This window comes from Miscanthus floridulus, chromosome 6 (genome assembly GCF_019320115.1).
Source record: "Miscanthus floridulus cultivar M001 chromosome 6, ASM1932011v1, whole genome shotgun sequence".
Lineage (NCBI taxonomy): Eukaryota > Viridiplantae > Streptophyta > Magnoliopsida > Poales > Poaceae > Miscanthus > Miscanthus floridulus.
Genome location: NC_089585.1, coordinates 58,095,746 through 58,118,344, shown reverse-complemented (window position 1 = coordinate 58,118,344; position 22,599 = coordinate 58,095,746).

The following is a 22,599-nucleotide window of genomic DNA, read 5'->3' as shown; positions in this document are numbered from 1 at the left end:
CCTCAGCTGTTTTATGGACAAGTTTTGGATGTTTTTGGACTGACACATTTCCTTTTCCATTACTTACCATATGACTTTGAATCTCAAGACGAGATTTCTTTTAGGGGGAAGGATTGTAACACCTCGGGTGTTTAAATACTAAAATATGCCATGTCATCATATGCATAGCACATCATTCATGTGTTAGTGAAAATTTTGATATGCATACACTAAAACAAGTTTACCTTTATGTTATATGTATTGACTTGTATGGCTTGAATTGAGTTTAAAATCTTTGTATTGATTTGAATTTCCGAAAAACCCTGATTTCAACATTAAATTTTACCCTAGAAAACCCATTTCAAAATCTAAGCACATTTTAGGGTTGAGTCTAAAAGAAAAAGTGTAGAGCTTGTCAAGTTATACAAAGTTTGTTTTTGGAGTTTTCAAAGTTGTTATGAAAAATTTGAAGTAATTTGAAAAGGCAAAATTCTTTAAATGTCCCCTATTTGAATTCAAATTTGCATTTCAAAATGTAGACTGAATTAGAGGGTGGTTATAAAAGCAAAGTTGTAGAACTTTGAATTTTGAACAACTTTTATTTTTGGAGATTTTTAAGTTGTTATATAAATTTGGGAGTAATTTGGATTTTAAAACAAATGTCATTTTGGTAAATAAGTGGAACAGTGCCATCAGGCAGCTGTTAGTGTCGGCGGCCCTTCTTCGACGTTCCAGGCGCATTTGTGGTGTCTTTGGCATCGTGCTGGCATGGAGAAGGCTGCGTCGTGGCTTCCTCTTGCTTCTTAGCCGTCCTTTATAGCCCAGGAGTCGTCGCCGTTCTTCTTTTCTCCTCCTCTGTTTTCCAGTCGCCACCGCCATAACTCCATCGAGCTCTCGCCATCGATCCAGCACCGTTGTCGTCTCGGCAAAGCCTATCCTAGCTTTGCTAGTTCCTTGCGCACCCAGCTAGCCAGCTCTGGTCAACTGACTTCGCTAGGAACCGCTGCTCGTCGCATTTCTTCTTCGCGGCCGGCAGCATCACCGTCGGGTGCGCTTCACTGTGGCCATGGCTCTCCAGTGAGCCGCTGCTCTTGCAAAGCCTTTTTTTAGTTTTGCCTTGATGCCGTGATGCTTATTGCCTTATTTCTTGATCATTTCATCCACCACAGTCGCTGGAGCACCACCACCGACGACCGTTGCTCCGTCGTGGGTGCTGTGCACGTCGACCAGCGCCTCCGTTGATCATCCGGCTCGGTTTTTGACTCCAACGTGTTCGGGGTGAGCTCCTGGTGCTTCCTGGGCCATTTGTTTAAGCTCTATCAGTTTCATGTCACCGGCATAGCGCAGCCGTGTCACCGTGTCCGCCATGGCCGTCGGCAAGCTCGTGCACTGCTGTAATTAGTCTCGATAGTACATTCAATCGATGCGGGGTGATGAGGGGAGTGTGTTGGTACTCTCGCTGTCGCCATTGATCCCACCAGCGGTGAGAAATCACCGGTCAGCACTGTCATCGCCGTGGTCAGCGTGAAGGAAGGGGATGACAAGTGGGGTCGGGCTGTCAGTGAGCGGGTGATTTGAAAATGAATTTTTCCTTTTTTAGAAATGATTAAATAGTGCTATAATTTGTTATTTTTGTGTAGAATTATTTAGAGCTCCAAAAATTATGAAAATTTTTGTGTGACCTCTCTGTGTTGTATGTTATTTAGGAAAAATATGAAATGTTGTTTTTCAGTAATTGTTGGATGTGATAAAAATTGCTCAATTAAATAATAAATGTGTTTCCATGATTTTTCTAGGCTTAGTTATTTATCCAAAAATTTTGAAAATTGTTTTGCCACTTATTTATCATGTGATGAACCTTTACAAAAATTTTGAGCCCAATTGGAACAAGTTGATTTATTTCATAATTTTTAATTAAATAATTAATTCATAAAAGCAAATAGTAACCTTTAATGACTTAGGTTTTGTTTGAATTTTGGATTGTGTGATGACCTTGGGTCATTAGTTGGTAATGATCCTTGGCAATTGAAGTAAGTATTACAAAAAAGGTTTAGTTAGTTTGACTTGTAACTGTACCGCTAAGGAAAGTTGTATTCAAGTTGTTAAGTTTGCATCCATCATCGAGCATCATATTTGTATATCGCATCATGTTAAACATGGCATTGTTACTACGTGTAGTGAATGAAGGTGAGCATGTGGTAGTTAATCAAGTTGTGGAGGAGGTTAATCCGTCTGTTGAGGTCGGATTTGATATTTGTGGAACGACTCCGAAATCGGGCTTTTCCATCAACGAAGGCAAGCCCCGGATGCATTTAAACCTACCTTGTGTTTTATGAATTTTTATCGCTTTTGCTATCAAGTACTGCATTAAGTGATTAGGAGTTAAGTGAAAACCTAATTGGTGCATTACCAACCTTGTTTTTCCATATCTACCTTGTTACCAATTTTTAATTTGTAATGCCTAGTTATACTTAGCCATGCTTAGCTAGATAAAAGTCGGGTGACTACCTGTCACCTACGAATTTTAAATGGATCTTTGGTTACGCTTGGTTACTTATGTTATCTTGAGATATGAGCATGTGGAGTAATAAATCTAGACCAGGCGGACTCGGTGTGTGAGACCCACAAGATATGGAGGTCTTGTGAGCGGGTTCTTTCCACCTATGTCGATTAGGGCCCGTCCATTGTTGAATTGCATGAGGTGAGACTTTGTAGTACTAACCATATACTTCGGTAAGCCTTAACTTGGCTATTCTATTACGAGAATGGCTACTCGCGCACTGGGAGTGGAGAGATGGCGGGAATAGCGTGTACCCACATGGCAATGGGCTGGATTGGAGGAGTACTGTATTCCCGGGTGGCGCAGACCCATTCTTGTTTTAGAGGATCTGAGGGTGGGTTGGTATATGTAGGTCAGGGACCTACATATGTCGTGTGGTTTGGAATTCCCAACTGAGTTATAATCAGTTCGAATCATCGTTGCTCCTCGGTTATGGAGACTCAACTCACTGTTCATCATCGTAGTTTAATAACTAGAACTCGAGTAAGGTTTGAGAAAGAGTTTGATATGAAGTTCATGATCGCATTATGGATCATGGTAGACTCATATGTGGTTCTTATAAAGTTTTATATGTTGAAGTAAAGAATCTTGTTAAAGAGCTTTTACGCAAAAGAACTTTGATTATTGCTAAAGCCATACCTTGAATCCCTGAGCCTGCATCCCTATGTTCTATCAGTTTCTATTTCAGTTAAGTCTTGTTGAGTACTTCTATACTCAGGGTTCATTGACCCTTGTTGCAGGTGAGCCTCATGAGCAGGTCTGTTTGGGATCGTGCTGCATGACTGTTGTTCAGGTCGATGATGATAAGTGAATGTGTGATCCTTGGGCAGGATACTTATATTGTGTGTTTATATTATGTTACTAATGCACTCCACTACTACTATGGTTTGTAATATGTACTGAACTTAGTTTGTAAGGTTTGAAACAACTAGTTTTAAACTAAGTTATTATAAGACTTCTGCTAATTTGCCCTGATGTAGATATTTGAATAAATGTTGTAATACTGCAATGACTCTGTAATGGGATCCTGCTCAGAAATCATGGATGATTTGGGGTTACAAGAACATATGCATAGTCATCAGAGGTCATTAGATAGTGACAGGTGCATGTCGGTCCTATAATTTAGGAGGTTCTGCCACAAGAAGACCATGGCAATATGATCGATCATCTCTACATTGTGGTCGAACCAATAAATACACCATCAAGTGGAAGGCAAGGAGATGATACTTAAACCCATGACACCACAACAAATCCTAGCTGGGCACTTGCAAAAGAGCTCTGATGTGAGGAATAGGAGTGAAAAAGGAGAGAAAAAGAATTCGAGTGCCTTCCACAAATCGATGAGTGAGAGCCACAAGCCAAACATGAGAGATAACAAAAAAACAGAGGGAGAGAACTTAGTGATGATAGCCACCAAATCTAAAATGAGAGATGTGAGGAAAAAACCAGATCAAGAATTAATCATACTTGTGCACAAGGACACATTGCTTTCAGCTAATGACTTAACATCTATCCCTAGTGTTGTTGCACGTGTTTTGGAGGAATATGAAGATGTTTTTCCAGAGGAAACACCTGCTGGACTTCCTCCCTTGCGTGGTATTGAACATAAAATTGATCTTATCTCTAGAGCTACACTTCCAAACCATCCAGCATACGTCACCAACCCTGAAGAAACAAAGGAAATTCAAAGGAAAGTACAAGCACTTTTAGATAAAGGTTATGTGCATGAAAGCTTAAATCTATGTGTTGTCCCTGTGATTTTGGTGCCAAAGAAAGATGGTTCATGGAGGATGTGTGTAGATTGTAGAGCCATAAATAACATCACTATTCATTATCATCATCCTATCCCTAGGCTTGATGATATGTTAGATGAATTGAGTGGATCTATGATATTTTCTAAAATTGATTTGAGAAGTGGTTACCATCAAATTAGAATGAAAATTGGAGATGAATGGAAAATTGCTTTAAAAACAAAGTTTGGGCTATATGAATGGTTAGTTATGCCTTTTGGTTTGACTAATGCACCTAGTACATTCATGAGATTGATGAATCATATCTTGCGAGCATTCAATGGAAATTTTGTTGTTGTTTACTTTAATGATATCCTGATTTATAGCAAGACATTAGAGGAGCATGTTGATCATATTTAGCAAGTTTTAGATGTGCTTAGGAAGGAAAAAATTATTTGCTAACCTTGAGAAGTGCACATTTTGTACAGATCAGGTTGTCTTTCTTGGTTTTGTTGTTTTAGGTTCAGGAATTCAGGTTGATGAATCAAAGGTAAAAGTAATCAAGGATTGGCCAACTCCTAAAAATGTAAGCCAGTTGAGAAGTTTTCATGGACTTGCTGGTTTTTATAGGAGATTTGTGAGAGATTTTAGCACTATAGCTACTCCGTTGAATGAGTTAATAAAGAAAGGTGTTGCCTTCTAATGGGGTGAGCCACAAGAGAAAGCTTTCCAAGAATTAAAGAAAAGGTTATCCAAAGCCCCTTGCTTGTGTTGCCGGATTTCACTAAAACCTTTGAGGTTGAATGTGATGCAAGTGGGATTGGGATTGGAGGTGTTCTCATGCAAAATGGACAGCCCATTGCATACTTCAGTGAGAAGTTGGGAGGAGCACAACTGAACTATTAGGTTTATGACAAGGAGTTGTATGCTTTGGTAAGAGCACTTGAGACTTGGCAACATTACTTATGGCCAAAAGAATTTGTTATTCATTCAGATCATGAGGCTTTGAAATATTTAAAAGGCCAAGCAAAACTGAACCCTTGACATGCCAAATGGGTTGAATTCATTGAAACTTTTCCATATGTTGTGAAATACAAGAAAGGTAAGGAAAACATTGTTGCTGATGCTTTATCCTGTAAAAATGTTTTGTTAAATCAACTCGATGTAAAGATTCTAGGACTTGAAAACATAAAATAATTGTGCTCCACTGATGATGACTTTTCATAACCTTATGCAAAATGTACAACTAAAAAAAGGATGGGAAAAATATCATGTACATGATGGATTTTTGTTTAGAGCTAACAAGTTTTGTGTATTCCAAGTTGCTCTATTAGACTCTTGTTGTTACATGAAACACATGTAGGAGGATTGATGGGTCACTTTGGATGGAAAAAAGACATATGAGATGTTGGCTGACCATTTCTATTGGCTGAAGATGAGAAGGGATGTTGAAAGATTTGTGCAAAGATGCATTGCTTGTCACAAAGCTAAGTCAAAACTGAACCCCCATGGTTTATGTACTCCCTTGCCTGTTCCTAGTGCTCCTTGGGAAGACATTAGTATCGATTTTCTTTTAGGTTTACCAAGGACAAAGAGGGGGAGGGATTCAATTTTTGTTGTTGTTGATCGATTCTCTAAAATGACACATTTTATACCATGTCATAAAAGCGACGATGCTTCCCACATGTAATAGAACCGCCCAATTTATACAAGATCAAGTATGGCTGTCCCCCCAAACACATTGACACGCGCATACTTTCACTTATATAAACTTGATAGTCCATCGAGTGTCATGAAGGACCATGGTAAATCAACATCACAACCAAGATCGCATGATTAAGCAAATACACATCACATACACAGAGTTGCAGTGGAAATAATATTACAATTGGGTTCACAAATAATAGTACAAGTATGAGTTTTAAAATAGATTAGGGAAACAACATAGCTTTCAAATGATTACATTAATATAAGTTCCAAATACATTGCTAGCATAAGAGACATCCTCCGACAAAAGCATATAGATGTGAAATAAATATAGAGTCACCGAGCCCATCGGCGGTTAGCCACCATCTTCAGTAGGCCGAGAACTTCAACTATAACATGGTGGGATAAACCCTAAGTACTCAAATGTACTCAGCTAGACTTACCCATCATAAACCAGAAATAAAGTGACTTTCAAGGAGTATGCAAGGCTTTATAGGTGGACCTAGCTTGATAAAAATTTGCATAAAAGCCACTAGTTGAGCTATACATTTTACAATTTGGTAACCAAGTTAATTATAGCTATTCATCTCTAGATTAGCAACTAACCTCTGCCAAACATGTGGAATATCATTTAGTAACATACAATAGTAACCATAGCTGGTGTAACATTTCCATATTCATCATAACCATCAAATTACATCAATTAATGCTACATTGCCGCTGCTCAGTCAAGTTCTCACTATCTGGGAGAGACGGCGATTCAAATCGATTTCTACCTAGCTGGGGAATTTATTCCTAACACAAACTAAGGCACACCCATGCTAAGGTAGCCTCAGGTCACCTTTGGTACAATTCAAGTACAGTCGTGGGTCCGATCAGCGCCACACCCTTAGAAATTCTACCAATCTGCTAGGAAGATCGAGACTCAAACCCGCCCTTAGACTCATGCCATTGGCTCTCTACACATCCTTACTGCCTCCAGTATGTGCACTTCAACTTATCGGGGCCTGGCCTGAATTAAATTACTCGACTTTGCGGTCGTATCATCGGATCCAGCCAGCTAAGTGCTAGGCATGTGTTCAACATGACATGAGGACATACAGCGAATCAGTCCTTAATCGACATAGACAGGGATAGATAGGCACCCAAGACCTCCATGCCTTGTTGCTTCTCTATCATGATCCCGCCCAGTCTCCTTTATTCATTGACACATGGTTATTTCCACGCTAGCAAATATAGCCAACCGTTATTAGTTATCAGCCTATATCATGCATGTCGCAGAACCGACCAATTTATAAGAGCACAAGTACAATGGCAGCCCGCAAGCGGACGTACTGTCATACTTGAGCCCATATAAACCTAGTAGTCTGTCGAATACCATGACGAGTCTCGATATATGATCCACATACAACCAAGATCGTACATGATTCAACATACATGTCACATATTACATAAAGTTCATAGATATAGTTTCATCATCAGAGAACGAAATAAACTTATTACAAACCAAGTTTGATAGATAGTAGCAGAAGCAAATTAAGTTCAAAACTAGCATTTGTCACATAGTTCAAATACAGTGCCAACATATGATCACAGTCCACAAAAGCATATAGAAGGTGTTTACACCAAAATTTGGAAGAATAATTGCAGGGACTTGAAAGCTCCCAAGATCATGTCATCAAGGAATTGGTTACATGAAGGACGGTATCAACTGATTTGGATGTGGCAATGGAATAGACTTTCTTCAGATAGTGCCAGCAGATAATGACAAGAGCTACGATCGGCGTTAGGAAAATCATGTTGGACTCTACAAAAAGGGAAAGATTAGGGTCCAAGTTATCTTAAATTAGGAATGTTTTTGTCTATGCTGAAGATTGTAATGAGTCATGTTCGAGTAGGATTCATGTCTAGGCTCTGGGTATAAATATTGGACCCCCAGCTATTGTAAAGACACACAATCAATCAAATACAAGTTACTTACTTTTTTTGGCTCCAGCCACCCCTTAGGAGTAGGAGTAGAGTAGATCTTGGCGAGTTCTTCAGCAAGTATGGTTGCATCGATCCGGTCGACCTCCACTGCTTGTTTGTAAGTACCGTCATGGCTTATACTTCTGTTCATATGGCTGCATCGATCTGGTCGACCTCCACTATAACTCTGGTATAATCTAGTTATCGACTCTTGTCTAGTTCAAATAAGGCTGCATCGATCCGGTCGACCTCCACTGCTCGAACTAGATTAAGGTCAAGTTATCGGTTCTATCTAAGGGTGGCGTTCCTTCGGATAGATTCATTAAGTTACCAATATTGCTTATTGCTTCCATCATTTATTTAATTACAACAATATCACTTCGCCCGATTGGGATTGATCTAGATCGGCCTTATATCCTGTTTAACCCATCATTTGTGAATCTAAACTGATCTAATCTACATCTTAAATGATGGGTTATGTTTTATCGGCCATTTTATGTCAATCTTGATTGTGCATAGTATGCGGTTAAGGCATGTTTTGTCTTGAATACATCTGTTGGCCAACAAAAACCGTTTCATGGCCCGTAATCACGGCCTGTGTGATTCTGTCTCACACCCCACTATTAGCACCATGGAGTGGGGATCATTACTTGGTAGATTTGTTCCTAATAGGGCATGACCTTAACTGTGCGCTATGCCTGAATCGGCTGTTTTAGCCAATATCGAGTGCTTTCACACATGCAGTTCACGTTACGAGACCGTTGAAGTAAAGATAGGTTGAAAGATGTGTTAGCCCCATGATCTTATTATTGTATTATGGCCTGCATGATTCTGTCTCATGCCCCATTGATATTAGTAATGAGTTAGGGTCGTCAAATCTATTGTTGTTTCTATGGCCTACATGATTCTGCCTCATGCCCCACTAGTTATAGCGACAGATGAGATCTAATATGTTCATTAGATTTGTTTTTATTAAATGGTTAAATGATGATGAGCCACTTATTCTATATAAAAAGGATTCGGTTACTTGCAGTCATTGGCTTAGCATAAATTAATCATTGTTGACATCCTTTTGCCATTGACTAATGTTTTTCAAAATAACAAGATCTATCCTAAGCGATAACCAATCCACCTTCCATAATTCCATGAGCTTTAATTGATTTATTCTTATGAGTATGCTGGAATCGACTATTTAGTCGATTTCCTTCCATATTGGCTCTCAGATCCGCACATTCGGGACTATCTTACAACACCGACATGTTCCGCCTTAAATTACTGATTAGCTTTATCTCCTTATCAATTGTAGGGTCAAATTTACTAGCACGTCTCGGGAGGAGTGTGCAGGATCAACCATCCCTACGCTAAAGCTAGGTGGATCTCTAGCTCCATCGAGTAGACCCTTCTGACTTGCTCGTGTGCCCTCGGCACGGGACAAAATTTCATGCTGACACATGTTCTTGGCACACCTAGTGGGACACCACAATCATCATGGTGGTTCACAACAACAACGACATCCTGATGGAGATAAAGATGTCATCGGCAAAGCTATAGAAGAATTTTAAAACAAGTGTTTGTTGTCCTACACCAAAACACGTGACAATACAATTGTTCAGAAATATCCACTGCCAAAAGTTCTATTGCATGAGCAGACAGATGTAGTTGAAGCTGAAGACAGGCGTTTCTTCATGGAAGCTGTAAACAAATCTGTTCATGATGCCATATCAAGCCATAATGAAGTTTTCTTAGGCATGTTCCATAACGCCATGAAAGAGGTGTTTCATGGTTTTCTAGTTGGTTAGGTTGAGCCAACTTATTACAACATTCCACATCCATCGACCTAAGGGACTAATCAAGTTGGTACCAGCCATCAAGAAGCAGCACCAGCTAGTAATGATGATGTCCAGGTATATTAGAGTTCATCTGAACAAGCTCAAGGTATTACTACAAATCAGATACAGTATAATCCTAGATTGTCAGTGCAGCATATGCAACAGCCGACAGAGCAAGGTCAGAACCAGGTGATTAATTTTGGCACATCGGGCCACATACCGTCGTCGGCTCAAAAAATAGCACCATCAGTTCAAAGGATCTATAGAGATATAGATCCTCATGTCTATAATCAGAGACTTCAAGCAGCAAACCAGCAAAGGACCTAGCAGATAGAGATTCCACAAGGGTATCATTATGGCACAGATTATAACACCCTTCACATGATTCCGAATTCAGGATATCAAGGCACATGGGATTCAATCCATAGATGGGTTAGCCGGTGCAAAGAAATCCAAATTCACATGCTGATGAGTTGTTGCTAAAGGTGACCAAGATGATGAAGAATCAGTTCGGTCTAAAGCCAAAAGGGTTGACCTTTTTTATATAAATGCCCATATCTAGAAGGTATGATTTGGTCACTCTTCCTACAAATTACAGGCTTCCAGAGTTTACTAAGTTCACTAGCCAAGATAGTACAAGCATAATAGAACATGTCAGTCGATATCTTACACAATTGGGCGAGGCATCAGTTGAGGAGGCCCATCGAGTTTGTTTCTTCTCCTTGTCCCTATTAGGGCCAGCCTCCACTTGGTTTTCATCACTACCAATCAACTCCATTGCCAATTGGGCTGATCTGAAAAAGAAATTTCATACATATTTTTATACTAGGACTAGAGAAAAGAAGATTACTAATCTAATAACTATAAGGCAGAAGACTAATGAATCGGGCACTGAGTTCCTTCAGAGGTTCTGAGAGACTAGGAACTTATGCTTCTCATTAAACTTGGCTGATGATCAGCTAGCTGCTTTAGCCGTTCAAGGAATGCTACCAATGTGGAAAGAAAAACTACTAGGATAAGAATTTGATAACTTGGGTCAATTGGCTCAATGAGTGGCAGCACTCAATAGCCAATTCTAGAGTATACGCAGAGATACCCAATTCTAGAAGAGTACCACAGTGGCCGAAGCTTATAATCCATACTCAGTCGATGATGGCTATGAAGATGAAGAAGAAGAGGTTGCTGCGGCTGAATGGAATTGGGGCAAAAAGACAGTAATGATGCCAAATCCTTAGGGAAGAGGAGTCAAGGAGAGCTATGACTTTGATGTCACAAAATCAGACAAGCTCTTCGATTTCTTGCTTGAGATGGGACAGATCAAGTTGCTCGATAATCATGTTATGTTGCCCCCTAATCAATTGAAGAATAAGAAGTTCTGCAAGTTCCATAATGCTACTTCTCATTCCACTAATGAATGTAGAATTTTCTAGCAGCATATACAGAGGGTTATTCATCAAGGAAGGCTCAAATTCGATACGCCTCAGAAAATGAAAGTTGATGATAATCCTTTCCCAGGAGATCAAAACATGGTTGATGCTAGGCTGCTCAAAGAAAAGACTAAGGTCCTAACATCAACCAAATCAAGAAAGCTAGAACAGTCAATCCCGAGAGGCAAATATCGGCCGACGAATACATGGGACTTAAAAGACGTTGTGACAAGCAAAAGAGTCAATATGAGCAGGAAGAAACATCAAAAGAAGGGGCGACAATGCCATGAGTTATATCTCAAATTCTGTTGATTAAATGGCAGCGGCAGAAGGAGAAGGATTATCAGCGTTGGTTGGAAAAGCAAGAATACCAGCATTAATAGGAAAAAGAGAGGTACGAAAGAAAGCAAACTAAATTGCATTGGAATTGTCCTTTCTTTAGACATTGCTGGAACAAAGGTTTCAAGTTGCCTACCAGGAGTAACTGTCTAGAGTGCAGCGATCAGTATTAGGAGTTTAGGCAATCTCAAGCCAACTGCCAGTCTATCCATGCTCAAGATGCATGTCACCATAATAACATGGATCGGCGATTAAAAAATGGAAGTGTTCATAATTGGCTTGGAAAAAGAGTTATTGATCAAGACTAGGCTGATTATGAAGAAGAAGGCAACGGGAGAGAATATGTTTGGTAGGAAGGCCAATGGTGTCCAGGAGGTTTGACAAGAAGCCAAAAGAGAAGAGTGCAACGCCTAAGGAATAAAGAGTTGGAACAGGCTCAGTCATCCGGTAAACCTTAAGTATGGCATGTTAAGCAAACAGCCGATAGAAAGCAACCATCGGCTAATATTCAAATGGCTTTTCTGTTGCCACCAGAGTTCAGAGCTCTAGCAGATCAAGAAGTTTATTTGCATTTCAATGAATTGGAGTATGAGGAGATAGTTGCCAAGTTAACGGTTATACAACAAGCAATATTTGATAAACCAGTCAAGCATCGGCACCTAATGGCTTTATATGTAAAAGGTTTGGTTGATGGGAAGCCGATGAACAAGATGTTGGTGGACGGAGGTGCTTCTGTTAATCTCATGCCTTACACCACTTTTTGTAAACTTGACAAGGGACTAGGAGATCTGATTGAGACTGACATGATGCTTAAGGACTTTGGAGGTAATGTGTCTAAGACCTAGGGGGCAATGAATGTCGAACTAACAATCAGGAGTAAGACTCTGCTCACCATGTTCTTTGTCATCAATGGAAAATGGTCATACAGTTTACTCCTTGGTCATGATTGGATTCATGCGAACTATTGTGTACCATCAGCCATGCATCAGTGTTTGATTCAATGGCATGGAGATGATGTCGAACTGGTTCATGCTGATGAGCCTATAAGTATTGCAACAGTCGATTCAGTCTTTTCAAAGCTAGGAGACTTCAAATGCTTTTCTAGCAAGTTATGGGAAGGAGGCTTCATTAGAATCAACGATGAAAGCCAACAGCCGATCCAAGCAGTTGGCTTTGAAAATTTGTCTTAATGGATAATCCAATAGATGGTACAGATGGCAAACTAGGACATAGTTTCACATCGGTCGATGAATTAGAAGAAGTAGATATTGGTTTTGGAGATAGACCTAGGCCGACATATGTAAGTGCCAAGTTGGACCCTAAGTATAAATGATAGTTAGTTGATTTCTTAAAGGAATTTAAAGACTGTTTTGCTTGGGAGTACTATGAGATGCCTAGTCTAGACCGATCAATTATCGAACTTCAGTTGCCAATCAAACCTAGATATCAGTCGGTTAAACAGGCTCCAAGGAGATTCAACCCGAACATGCTTGATGATATAAAAAAGGAGGCTGAAAGGTTACTGGAAGCAAAGTTTATCTGACCGTGCTGATATGCAGAGTGGATATCGAATGTTGTCCCTATATATAAGTAGAATGGAAAATTAAGAGTTTGCATCAATTTTAGGGATCTGAACAAAGCCACACCCATGGATGGTTATCCGATGCCAATAGCTAATATGTTAGTAGATGCAGCAGCCGGGCACAAGGTTATTAGCTTCATGGATAGCAATGCAAGGTATAAACAAATTTTCATGGCTGAAGAAGACATAGCAAAGATCACTTTCAGGTGCCCCGCACAATTGGTTTATTCGAGTGGGTTGTGATGACCTTTGGTCTGAAGAATGCCAGTGCAACTTATCAAAGGGTGATGAATTATATTTTTCATAAGTTGATCGGCAGGATTGTTGAAATCTACATCGATGATGTGATGATAAAATCCAAAGGGTACAAAGAGCACCTAGCTAATTTGCAAGAGACTCTAGAATGCACAAGAAAACATGGTCTAAAGATGAATACTAATAAGTGTACTTTTGGAGTATCAGCTGGACAATTCTTGGGATTTATGGTCCATGAGAGAGGAATCAAAGTTGGTCAGAAAAGCGTAAAAGCAATTGATGAGGCAGTTCCCCTGACTACTAAGACAGAGTTGCAATCTCTGCTTGGTAAGATTAATTTCATCAGAAGATTCATTTCAAATTTGTCGAAAAGGATCCTACCATTTTCTCCCTTGTTGAAGTTGAAAAATGATCAAGAATTCAAGTGGGGTGACATACACCAAAAGGCGTTTGAAGAAATAAAAGAATACATGAAGTGTCCACCTGTGCTGGTCCCTCCTCAGCAAGGTAAGCCTTTTAAGTTGTACATATTGGCTGATGACAAGACAATTGGATCAGCCTTGATGCAAGAATTTGAAGGAAAAGAGAGAGTTGTTTTCTATCTAAGTAGAAGACTACTGGATCTAGAGACAAGATATTCTCCCACCGAAAAGTTATGCTTATGCTTATATTTCTCTTGCACTAAGTTATGACACTACTTATCATCAGCCGAGTGTATAGTTGTTTCCAAGGCTGATGTGATTAAGCACATGTTATCAATGCCAATACTGAATGGGAGAGTGGGAAAGTGGATTCTCATGTTATCGGAATTTGACTTGAAGTACGAATCGGCTAAAGCAGTCAAGGGACAAATAATGGCCGATTTTGTCACCCAGCATCATAAGCCAAGCATTGATTATGTAGAGTCGATGCCTTGGACATTATTCTTTGATGGATCATCAAGCAAGCAAGGTGGTGGCATTGGTATTGTTATTATTTTGCCTCAGGGGGCAAGTTTTGAGTTTGCTCTTCCAACTGAACCAATGATTACCAACAACTAAGCAGAATATCAAGCTATACTTAAGGGACTTCAACTTCTTCATGAAGTAAAGGCCAAAGCAATTGAAGTATTTGGAGATTCATAGTTAATTATTATTCAGTTGATCGGCCTATATGAGTGCAAAGAAGATACTTTGAAAGGATACTATGATGAGTGCCAAAAGTTACTCAAAGAATTTCTTCATGTCTCTTTCCAACATATTTCGAGAGCACAAAACTAAGAGGCTAATCATCTAGCTCAAAGTGCGTTAGGATACCGAGTGTTTCGAGAAGTCTTGAGTAGTGAAGCCTCGAATGATGATTGGAGAGTCAAAATAGCCGACTCTCTTAGAAATCCATCATAGAAAGTTACCAGAAAGCTAAGGTATAAATTGGCTAAGTATGATTTACTGAATGATCAACTATATTACAAAATAGTCGATGGAGTATTACTCAAATGCTTAAATCAAGAAGAAGCTAAGGTGTTGATGGGTGAGGTGCATGAAGGGATATGTGGAGCTCATCAATCGACTTATAAGATAAAATGGATTATTCGTAGAACTAGATATTTTTGGCCAACGATATTGGAAGACTGTTTTGAATATTACAAGGGGTGCTAGGACTATCAACATTTTGGTAATGTACAGAAATCACCTGCATCGTCCATGAATCCAATAATCAAGCCATGGCTGTTTTGAGGTTGGGGAATTGATTTAATTGGCCAGATTTTTCCGCCCTCAAGCAAAGGACGTAAGTTCATATTGGTAGCAATAGATTACTTCACTAAATGGGTTGAGGCAATTCCTTTGAAGACGGTAACCTCAAAGAACATGCTTGATTTTGTCAGGGAGCACATTGTGTATCATTTTGGGATTCCTCAAACTATAACTACCAATCAAGGGACAATGTTCACTTCAGAAGAGTTTGGAGATTTTGCTGCTAGTATGGGAATCAAGCTACTAAATTCTTCTCCTTACTATGCTCAGGCTAATGGCCAAGTAGAGGCATCCAATTAGATTATGATTAAGCTGATCAAGAAAAAGATTGAGGAACAGCCAAGGAAGTGGAATTCAATGCTTAATGAGGCACTATGGGCATATAGGATGGCCTGTCATGGATCAATTAAAACGTCGCCTTATGAACTTGTGTATGGCCATAATACAGTTCTTCCTTAGGAAGTTCAGACTAGATCGAGGCGTGTTACATTATAGAATGATTTGTCAGCCGAAGTCTACAAGAATCTTATGACAGATGACTTGGAGGACTTGAGTTGCCTTTGGCTACGTGCTCTTTAAAATATCAAAGCCAATAAACTGAGGGTTACAAAATATTATAATAAAAAGGTCAAGATTAAGCAATTTTCTAAAGGAGATTTGGTCTGGAAAGTGAAATTGTTGATCGGGTCAAAGGACAGTAAGTTCGGTAAGTGGTCACCTAATTGGAAAGGACCTTATCGGATCAAACATTGTGCACCTAGTAATGCTTATATTTTGGAAACACTAAGAGGAGAGGAAGAATTTGACCAAGCAATCAAAGGGAAATATCTAAAGAAATATTACCCTAGCGTTTGGATTAATACTTAATAACTGATTTGTTCAGTCGTTAGCTCTAATAGCCTATATCAGAAAAGTATCGCCTCTAGTGCAAAAATAAACCCGAAGGGGTAAAAGCCCATACGATGTGTATCGCCTATAGGAGCAAAGCAAACATGGACAAAGTGATGCGTATAATATGAAATACGAAACAAAGGAAAATCACTCAAGATGAGGAAATTGTTTGCTAAATATCACCTATTACAAGCTACGGGCCATAAAACACTTTGCTTACTATATCATCGGCTAGGGTGTTGAAGGCTATAGAGTTGGCAGCGCTAAAGAAATCCTCAACCAAGAGCTCATGATCCCTAGGGTGCACCGCATCTGGGAAACTATGGTGAAGAAGCCAAAGATTGTGGCCAGAGTGGGCTTGTGCAGCAGCCAACGCCATGGCAGCACCATGACGAACGCCATGAAGAGCGACCTCCCTGACACAATTCGGGATATCATGCAAGTGAACCACCAAAACAGCGCCCCTGGCATTGACAAATTCCGTTACGTGATCCGCAGCTGATCGAAGGCTTTCCAACTGAGCAGTTAGATCTAACAAATTTAAGGAAAGAATGATCAAAAATCTTGAGGGCAAAATTAAGAAGAAGATAGAGAAATTGTGGTAGATGTCTCACCTATGATTCTAGCTTCAGCCCTGGCCAACCTTTCCTCCACCAGGCTAGCCTCACGGGGTGATCGGCCTTGAATCATGGCCAAAGCCAATTCTGTAAGGGAGAGGTAGCTGGCTAGATTCTGGTTAGTCCGATCGATGGAGGCCAATAGATCATCATTGTTGATCTGCCTCCTCGGATAGCGAGGGGGCTGGTGGTGAATTGGTGCTGAAGATGACCCCAAAGGCTAAACAGAGTTGGCCCTCTGCTCTAGAACGATGGGAGCATCCCAAGTTGCACTCTCTTGGCGATGAAGGTGCTGACGTGATGATGCAGATCCATTGAGGGCCTCCTCAGCAGATCTCTTACTATTCTCCATGATCTCAAACCTATGAAAAAGCAAGAACTATACTAAGGACACAGAAGATTTGGGACAAAGCAGGTTGTTTTCGATCCACAGCCATGGCCCATATATATAGCCTGGGAAGGCGAGAAGATATATTTCATTGGGGGTGTGAAATTGAAATCAAATACAGAAATAGATCGACACTCCGGAAATTCAGGGGACAGATAACGAAGAGATAACAGATTCGAACTTATTGTTTCCCCAAATTACAAAATATCGTGGGATGGATATGCAGAATTTACATTGACTAGAGATCAACCCACCAAGGCTTCTTTGGATTGAAGGGAGTCTGGGTCCCCACAAGGCCGAAGTCATCATGAACCGAGTCATATCGGCCCGTTCATAAAATTATGCCAGGAGAAGGGGAAAGGCCGCCTGCCTAACAAATGCCTAGTTGATTTCTCAGTGACTAGGAAACTGTGGGAAAGAAGCCTGTGGCTTCCTCGGTGGGTGTTTGGTGGAACAAACAAGGGGAAGGTGTCCACACATTTTATCTCTTGCAAACACTAGAATAGCTCTATGAGCATGGAGAGAAGACTCAGGTGATATCACAAGAATTCTTCTAACTACAGTAGCTAATCCTCTTGCTCGACAAGGTGCTAGAATGAGCGACACAATCACCCTATGCATAAGAGTTCTTCTAACTGCTCAAGATCTTCATAGCAAAAGGATAGACCATGGAGTGTCCAGCGGAGTTAGAAGCACTTGAGGGGGCAGATGGAAGAGAAACATAGCTGAATTGTTGAGTTGCTCTCGACAGGGTCGGATTGTGGCAGAACCTCCTGAGAAATTGGGCCCACATATATCTATCATTGTCTCAACAGACCTTTGATAGCGTACACGAGTTCCCAACAACTTAAAAGGTCTGTCGAGTGTCCTCGGGAAACCCGAATCATCCGTGATTCTCTTTTCAAACAGGATCTCAATCACAGACATTGCAGATTACAATAGTTTATTCAAATATATACATCAGAGTAAAAGATAGCGGAAGTCTTAAGGTAACATAGGTTACAAACCAGTTGTTTTCAAACTTACAATACCATAAGTGTTATACAACCATAGCAGCAGGATAATATTACATTAACTTTATTTATCAAACAAACTAGTGCCTTGTCCAAAGGCCATTCATCATTCCTCATCATCATTGACTTCAAACACAGACATGCAGCAGGGACCAAAACAAGCCTGCGCATGCGACTCACCTGCAACAAGGGTTAACAAACCCTGAGTACAAAGGTACTCAATAAGACTAACCCGACGTAACGGGGGTGTAAGACTTTTAAATATGCAGGGGTTTGGGGCAAGGTAAGGATGTAGCAAAATTCAAAGTCCTTTGCTAAAAGCTTACTATTCTTATCCTAATTTCAAGTTTTACCCCTAAGTCCTTTTAGTTCATTATCTCAAACTAAATGTACGTTTCCCATATTCCATTCCCTCTCATTCCATTATTTTCTCATATTTTAGTAATTCACCAGTCCTGCATTGCTTCTGTAATGAATCGAGTCTTCATATCCGCGGAGCACCGGCAATTCGAATTGATTCAAGTCCTAGCTAGGGATTCCTTATCACATGACATATGTAGAACTTAATCTTGCATATATCAACCTCGCTACCGGATCCTCCTATACTAAGCCGTCTCCACGCCACCCGAGAGCACAACACACCTCAAATCCGGCCACATTCTAGCCACGAGGGTACACGCTACTCCCGCCATCTCTCCACTCCCAGTGCGTGGGCATTCGTCTTAGTATCGGATTAGCCGAAGTAGGCTTACCAGAGTATGTGACCAGTACTACAAAGTGTCTCGTTCAGAAGATCCACAATGAGTGGCCTTTAAGCGACATAGCCGGCAACATTACCCAACATTCAAGATAAGTCACCTGACTAGTCTCTAGTTCATTCTACATTCTTTCTTTCTTTGGCCAGTATGCCATCTTTGATTGTATCAAAACTTTTACTTTGAAAGCCTACCATAAAGCATACTAAGCATACTATGCCTTTATAAATGAAAACATCTTCAAGGATGGTAAACAATTATCAAGGTAGGTAATGCATCAAGTAGGTAACATTTGAAGTAATCAATTTAATGCAATAAGTAACATAGGTGATAAACTTTTCAAAATAAACAAGGTAGTGGTTTAATGCATAAACTGGGGCTTGCCTTCGTTGACGATCTTAGGTTCCAGATCAGTATCACGATTACCGAATCCCATGACAACCGAGGATTCTTCCAGAACTTGCTCAACTAGAATCGTTTCACTCTTGGATTCTACACGAAATGATAACATATGCTTTAACATGATGATAATGTAAACATGATGCTTTCACGGTACATGAAATGTAAAAACACCCTGAATATGATTTTCCTTCATGGTACAGTTGCAAGCCAACAAAACCAACTTGCAATCCTACCGTCAAGAACCACACATGTGACTTGACCAAATGAATCTTGAAACCCTACTAGTCACAAAACATGACCAAAACAAGTTTCAACACTAATCAAACACTAAGGGTTTGCTTTTATTTATTTTTGAATTAATTTTGAAATAAGCCCAAAAATGAACTTGTTCCAAATGACCTCAAAATTTTATGTAAGCTTCCTCATGACAAATTAGTGTACCAAAACAAATTTCATAATTTTTGGAATTATACAGTGGCCTACAAAAATCATGGAAATTGTATTTATCAATTAATTGACTGAATTTTGTGAACATTAAAATTTTATTCAAATTTCAAGTTTAAAATTTTTAAACCATACTAGAGCATTTATAGAAGCTACACAAAAATTTTTAGAATTTTTGGAGCTATTATTATTTTCCTACAAATTCCCAAAGTTTTAGCACTATTCACAATTTCAGAAAATACAAAATCACACTTTTCTTCTTCCTCTCCCTCACTGACAGCCAGGCCCCGCTCGTCAGTGACCCAAAGAGGATGCATGGCGGCACTGTCTACTCCGATCAGCAAAACACGCTGGCGGCGAAGCTTCGGTGAAGCAGACCGCACCTACATGACCTACTCTTTTCCCCCGAACCGATCCCAGCTTTCAGAAAGGCAAAAGGCGCACCGGAGATAGCTTCACGTCGGGCATGGTGGCTTGGGCACGATGGCGTACGGCGTAACCACGGCGATGTTGTAGTAGAGACTAAAGCGAAACGATCATCATGTTCAGGAGCTCACTATGATCACATAGGTAGACTCGGTGAAGGCGGAGACATACTAGATCGATGGGACCACGGTGAGGTCGATGATGGCGGAGCTCCGGCCGGCTCCGAAGAAGACGACGTCGCGCGGTGGCGCTGACCGGCTAGAGGTGAGGCGAGCAGGTTGGAAATGAGCGGCAGGGCGAGGCGGAGCTTCTGGCCAATGCAATTGGCCCTAGGTACTATGGTGAGGACGAATTTCACGAGCGCGGTCAGGACACCGGTGGCGAGCAGTCGACGGAAAATTGAGGAACGACGACGGCGTGCTCCTATTTATAGAAAGAAAGAAGGCGTGCGATGTCGACAGCACACGAGCGAGCTCACCACGGAGGCATCGGCGTGTCACCGCACGTGAAAGCGGCGAAGAAGGTCGGCGGTGAACAGCAGCGTGTCGCCGGTGGCAAACAAGCGATGTCGATTTTGATTTTTGAATTATTTACAGAACTGCCACTGAGTCCATTTTTCAAATTGCTCTCAAATTTTCTAAAGAAGTTGAAAATCTCCAAAAATGAAAGTTGCTCAATTTTTCAAACTCTACAACTTTGCTACTAGGAACATTTTCAAATTCTACCTCCATTTTGAAATTTGAATTTGGGGTGCATTTGATCATTTGAATCATTTCAAAATTACTCCAAATTTTATATGTAAACTTGAAAAACTTTGAATACCAAAGTTGATCCTTATAAAATATACTTCAACTTTGCTTTTTGTCTCAACCCCAAATTCCACATGGATTTTGAATTAGTCAAAAGGGGCAAAAAGGACTTTTATGATTTGAATTTGAATTCAAATTTGATTTGTTTACCTTTTGCTTTAACTTTGATTTTTGACCAGTAACATGTCCCATTAGGGTTATTTGAGTCAAATGACACATGGCCTCACATGATCACATGAAATTTGACCCTTGTGGTCATGATCTTTATTTAGAGTTTTGAATCACATCACATAAAATAACAACATTATGAAATAAAGCTTATTTAGTGAATGCATTCAAAATTTTCTACTTTATGAATGCTTTGCAATGCACATGATGACATGTCAAATTTTAGTGCTAGGTCAAAACACCAGAGGTGTTACACAGATGAACATTTTATAGCCAGCCTAGAAAGATGAATCCAAGTGCCCGTGAAGCAATGATGCTCTCATAAAAGTTTTGAAGCATGGGCTCATGAGCCGACATAGACGGCGACAAACAGTAGACCCCATCAAGGATACAGACATGATAACTTTGGAATAAAATTACTTTTATCCCAAAATTGGGGGCATTTGTTTACACCAAAATTTGGAAGAATAATTGCAGGGACTCGAAAGCTCCCAAGATCATGTCATCAAGGAATCGGTTGCATGAAGGACGGTATCAGCTGATTTGGATGCGGCAATGGAATCGGCTTTCTTCAGATAGCGCCCACAGATAACGATAAGAGCTACGATCGATGCTAGGAAAATCATGTTGGACTCTACAAAAAGGGAAAGATTAGAGTCCAAGTTATCTTAAATTAGGAATGTTTTCATCTATGTCGAAGATTGTAATGAGTCATGTTCAAGTAGGATTCATGTCTAGGCTCTGGGTATAAATATTGGACCCTCGGCTATTGTAAAGACACACAATCAATCAAATATAGGTAACCATAGCAGGTGTCGTAATTCCATCTTTGATCTAAACCATCACATTCCATAATACAATTACTATGATGTTGGTGCTAGCCAAGTTTCTCACTATCCAGGAGAGATGGCGATTCGAATCAATTTCAACAGCTGGAAATTTATTCCTAACACAAACCCAGACAGACTAGATAATTAGTCGCCTTAGGTCACCTTTGGTACAACTCAAGTACACATTTCATGGGTTCACCCAGCGCCGCACAATCAGGGACAACCAGCTGCTAGGATGATCAGGACAACCCTACCCTTGGGCTCATGCCTGGCTCCCCGCACATCCTTACTACCATCCAGAGTGCGCACTCTTATAGAGTGGGGCCTGTCTTGAGTTGAGCTACTCGGCTTCACGACCGAAATGAGTTATCTAGCCAGTTAAGTGATAGGCATGCGTTCAATCTTGTCAGAAGGGCTAATAACAGTATGGTCCTTGATCAGCATAGATAGAATCACATGAGTCAACTTATGCATAGACTCCACCTAGCCTTCATTTACATTACCCCATGGTTCTTTTCCACGATAGCAAATATAGCCAACCGTGCTTTGGTATCCACCTATATCTAGCAGGCGACAGGAAATCACCTGACTTCTATCGGTCTAAGCATGGCTAAGCATATATTCGATCCTAGACCTACATACGGTTAAAGGTGTATATATCTAGACAAGGTAGTTCCATGCATCAAGTGTTTCTAGTCAACTCTTATAACCTAATGCTTCAATCATAAAGGACTCAAGTAATATTTT